The sequence below is a fragment of the Cryptomeria japonica genome, unplaced genomic scaffold (genome assembly GCF_030272615.1).
Source record: "Cryptomeria japonica unplaced genomic scaffold, Sugi_1.0 HiC_scaffold_65, whole genome shotgun sequence".
Classification (NCBI taxonomy): Eukaryota; Viridiplantae; Streptophyta; class Pinopsida; order Cupressales; family Cupressaceae; genus Cryptomeria; species Cryptomeria japonica.
Genome location: NW_026728887.1, coordinates 584,970 through 589,954, shown reverse-complemented (window position 1 = coordinate 589,954; position 4,985 = coordinate 584,970). Strand labels below are relative to the sequence as shown.

Here is a 4,985-nt window from a genome sequence, read left to right as displayed (position 1 = left end):
GTCCGGTTTGCCTCGGGTGCGCACCTTGCGTGCACCTTCGCCAGGGTGGGCGCCTTGGTGCGCACACCTTGGCTGGGCTGCGCACACCTTGGCACCCGCGTTTCCTTCATTTTAAATTTTTTTTTTTTACAATCTCTCAAGTGGGAAATTCTATAATCTCAACTTTTTTTGCCTTTTCAGGAAACTTTTGAATGGAGCGCATCATTGGTGCGCTCCGAAGTGTGCTCCAAAGCTCTCTCCAGCTGCGTGCACCTGCCCCGGCCGCGCACCCGGCCCCGCCCAGCTTCGCTCACCTGTCCCGGGCGTCTGGTGCGGAACCTTAGAGTAAGAAACATCACCGTGCACCTTGGCCAACGTGCGCGACTCGACCGAGCGCGCACTGGCCGAGGTGCACACCGATTTCACCTGGGTGCGCGCGCAGCACCTCGGGCGCACCGGGGTGCGCGCACAACGCCCGGGTTGCACCGTGGCCTGTGTGCTCGGGGCGCCTCGGGTGCGCGCTCGGTGTCGCCCCCGCGCGCGCGCGGTAGTGCGGGCAGCGCACCCCGGCCCGGCCCGGCCCCGACGAGAACGCAAACGGGCAAAAGGTTTATTCAAATAGCATTGCGATGCCCGGCGAAAAACTAAAAAAGGGTGCAACACCGGGACTTCCCGGGAGGTCACCCATCCCAGTACTACTCCGGCCCAAGCGCGCTTAACTGCGGAGTTCTGATGGGATCCGGTGCACTAACGCTGGTATGATCGCACCCGTTATGAGCTTGTCGCAGTGTGTACTTAGCAAACCGCGACCCACGTGCGAATCCACCCCGGCCACCCACCCCCGTCGAGGTGCACACCCTCCCTCGCGAAGTGCGCCCCGTTCGCCAAGTGTGAGCCCTGCCCGGGTGCGCGCACCTTGCTAGGGCGTCGGGTGTGCACCCGGCCCGGCCTACGTGCGTGCACCTGTAGGGGGCGTCGTGTGCGTGCAGTGTCCCGTCTGCAACGCGGTGCCCACACACCACCTCGGGCGCAACGACCTGCGCTCACATGTGGGCCGAGTGCACCTTGGTGCATGTTCGGGGCGCCTCGGGTGCACGCTCGATCTTGCCCCGGTGCACCAAGGCGCTCGGTTTGCCCCGGGTGCGCACTTGGTGCAAGGTGGGCACCCAAAATAGGGATCAAGCACCAAAACACAAGTTTCGGGATGCAAAATGGGACCCAAGGACCACAAATGCGTTCCAAGACCCATGATGGGTCCACGAGAACAAAAATGTGTTCCGAGACTTAATAAACAAATATTGGGTTTTAGGAGAAGAAACATGCTCTGATGCCCAAAACGAGAATCGACCCCGAAAAGGCCACAGGCCAAAAGTGGGATGCGAGACAAAAAAAAATGGGACCCGAGGACCAAAATTGGGTTCCCAGGTCGAAGACAGGGCAACCGGACAAGAAACGACCTCTAAGGCTCGAAATGAGTCCCGACGACTAAAACTTGACAAGAAGCACCCATCAGGCACCCAACTCGACACCCATGGGATGCCGACCCACCCGGGCTTCCACCTAGCACACCTTGGCACCCACCCACCCTCGCACCCAACCTCGCACCCAACTTAGCACCTTTGAACCCACATTGGCACTCACCCTGACCCTGGCACCTTGGAACCCACATTGGCACTCACCTTGACCCTGGCACCCACCTTTGCACTCACCTTGGGACCCACCCTGGCTCCCACCTCGGCACCCACCCAGACACCCACCTTGGTTCCTTGGCACCCACCTTGGATCCTTGGCACCCACCCCGACACCCACCTTGGCACGCAACTTGGCTACTTGCCACCCACCTTGGCTCCTTGACGCCCACCCCGACAACCACCCCGTGACCTACCCTGGCTAGGGTTGGTGCACACCCACCCTGGTGCCCACCTTGGCACCCACCCTATGACCCACCTTGGCACGCACCTTAGTACCCACCCCGTTACCCACCCTAGGACCCACCCCGTGACCCACCTTGGCCAGGGTGGGTGCCTTGGTGCGCACAACTTGCCTGGGCTGCACACCAGGGCGGGCTCAAGATGGCACCCGCGTTCCGTTTTTTTCACTATCTTTCAAAACGGAAATTTTAAAATCTCATTTTTTTCTTTTTTTTGCCTTTTCTGGAAATTAGTGAAGGCAGCGCATCAAAGGTGCGCAATGCTGGTGCGAACCCGGGAGCGCTCCGATGTGTGCTCCAAGGTGCGGCGTGCACGAAGTCCGAGCCCGGTTTGCCCCGGGTGCGCACCTCGCGTGCACCTTCGCCGGGGTGAGCACCTTGGCTGGGTTGCGCGCCCTGGTGCGTACCAAGGAGCGCTCTGAAGTGTGCTCCAAGGTGCGGCGTGCACGAAGTCGGAGCCCGGTTTGCCCCGGGTGTGCACCTCGGGTGCGCACCTCGCGTGCACCTTCGCTGCGGTGGGCACCTTGGCTGGGTTGCGCGCCTTGGTGGGCACCATGCAGTGCACGAAGTCGGAGCCCGGTTTGCCCCGGGCGCGCACCTCCGCCAGGGTGGGCACCTTGGTGCGCACAACTTGCCTGGGCTGCGCATCAGGAAGGGCTCAAGATGGCACCCGCGTTCCGTTTTTTTCACTATCTTTCAGAACGGAAATTTTAAAATATCGTTTTTTTTTGCCTTTTCTGGAAATTAGTGAAGGCAGCGCATCAAAGGTGCGCAACGCTGGTGCGAACCTGGGAGCGCTCCGATGTGTGCTCCAAGGTGCGGCGTGCACGAAGTCGGAGCCCGGTTTGCCTCGGGTGCGCCCTGGTGGGCACCATGGTGCGCACCAAGGAGCGCTCCGAAGTGTGCTCCAAGGTGCGGCCTGCACGAAGTCGGAGCCCGGTTTGCCCCGGGTGTGCACCTCGGGTGGGCACCTTGGTGCGCATGCCTTGCCTGGGCTGCGCACCAGGGCGGGCTCAAGATGGCACCCGCGTTCCTTTTTTTTCACTATCTTTCAAAACGGAAATTTTAAAATCTCATTTTTTTTTGCCTTTTTCTGGAAATTAGTGAAGGCAGCGCATCAAAGGTGCGCACCTCGCTGCCCACCACGGTGCGCAACGCCGGTGGGCACCCGGGAGTGCTTCGAAGTGTGCTCCAAGGTGCTGCGTGCACGTTGTCGGAGCCCGGTTTGCCCCGGGTGCGCACCTCGCGTGCACCTTCGTCGGGGTGGGCACCTTGGCTTGGTTTGCCCCGGCTGCGCTCCGAAGCGGGGTTATTGGAGCGCCGCCTCTTTTTTTGTCGGAGCGTTTGGTGGGGTTTCTCGCATTGGCTCTTCCGAGGCCCGGTTGCCACCCTGGCGCGCACGAAGTCGGAAGTAGGGTTAATTGCCCGGGTGCGCACCTTTGCCAGGGTGGCACCTTACCTGGGCTGCGCACCAGGGCGGGCTCAAGATGGCACGCGCGTTCCGTTTTTTTCACTATCTTTCAAAACGGAAATTTTAAAATCTCCTTTTTTTTTTGCCTTTTCTGGAAATTAGTGAAGGCAGCGCATCAAAGGTGCGCACCTCGCTGCCCACCTTGGTGTGCTCTGAGGTGCGCACCCGGGAGCGCTACGAAGTGTGCTCCAAGGTGCGGCGTGCACGTTGTCGGAGCCCGGTTTGCCCCGGGTGCGCACCTCGCCTGCACCTTGGCCGGGGTGGGCACCTTGGCTGGGTTTGCCCAGGGTGCGCTCCGAAGCGGGGTTACTGGAGCGCCCCCTCTTTTTTTGTCAGAGAGTTTGGTGGGGTTTCTCGCATTGGCTCTTCCCAGGCCCGGTTGTTGGGTGCGCTCCCACCCTGGCGCGCGCGAAGTTGGAAGTTGGGTTAATTGCCCGGGCGCGCACCTTCGCCAGGGTGGGCACCTTGGTGCGCAAACCTTGGCTGGGCTGCGCACCAGGGCGGGCTCAAGATGGCACCAGCATTCCCTTTTTCTCACTATCTTTCAAAACGGAAATTTTAAAATCTCGTTTTTTTTTTGCCTTTTATGGAAATTAGTGAAGGCATCGCATCAAAGGTGCGCACCTCGCTGCCCACCTTGGTGTGCTCCGAGGTGCCCACCACGGTGCGCAACGCCGGTGCGAACCCGGGAGCGCCCCGATGTGTGCTCCAAGGTGCGGCGTGCACGAAGTCGGACCCCGGTTTGCCCCGGGTGCGCACCTCGCGTGCACCTTGGTGCGCACACCTTGGCTGGGTTGCGCGGCCTGGTGGGCACCATGGTGCGCACCAAGGAGCGCTCCGAAGTGTGCTCCAAGGTGCGGCGTGCACGAAGTCGGAGCCCGGTTTGCCCCGGGTGCGCACCTTCGCCGCGGTGGGCACCATGGCGTGCACGAAGTCGGAGCCCGGTTTGCCCCGGGTGCGCACCTCGCGTGCACCTTCGCCGGGGTGGGCACCTCGGCTGGGTTGCGCGCCCTGGTGCGCACCAAGGAGCGCTCTGAAGTGTGCTCCAAGGTGCGGCGTGCACGAAGTCGGAGCCCGGTTTGCCCCGGGTGTGCACCTCGGGTGCGCACCTCGCGTGCACCTTCGCTGCGGTGGGCACCTTGGCTGGGTTGCGCGCCTTGGTGGGCACCATGCAGTGCACGAAGTCGGAGCCCGGATTGCCCCGGGCGCGCACCTCCGCCAGGGTGGGCACCTTGGTGCGCACAACTTGCCTGGGCTGCGCACCAGGAAGGGCTCAAGATGGCACCCGCGTTCCGTTTTTTTCACTATCTTTCAGAACGGAAATTTTAAAATCTCGTTTTTTTTTGCCTTTTCTTGAAATTAGTGAAGGCAGCGCATCAAAGGTGCGCAACGCTGGTGCGAACCTGGGAGCGCTCCGATGTGTGCTCCAAGGTGCGGCGTGCACGAAGTCGGACCCCGGTTTGCCCCGGGTGCGCACCTCGCGTGCACCTTGGTGCGCACACCTTGGCTGGGTTGCGCGCCCTGGTGGGCACCATGGTGCGCACCAAGGAGCGCTCCGAAGTGTGCTCCAAGGTGCGGCGTGCACGAAGTCGGAGCCCGGTTTGC

The 4,985-nt window shown here is 61.7% G+C and overlaps 1 non-coding gene across 1 annotated transcript; it reads right to left on the bottom strand.

The window, feature by feature from the left end:
- Positions 1–630: 630 nt before the first annotated feature.
- On the bottom strand, positions 631–749 carry LOC131863569 (5S ribosomal RNA). The gene has a single exon (XR_009362469.1). It is a non-coding gene; the product is annotated as a 5S ribosomal RNA (ribosomal RNA).
- Positions 750–4,985: the final 4,236 nt, after the last annotated feature.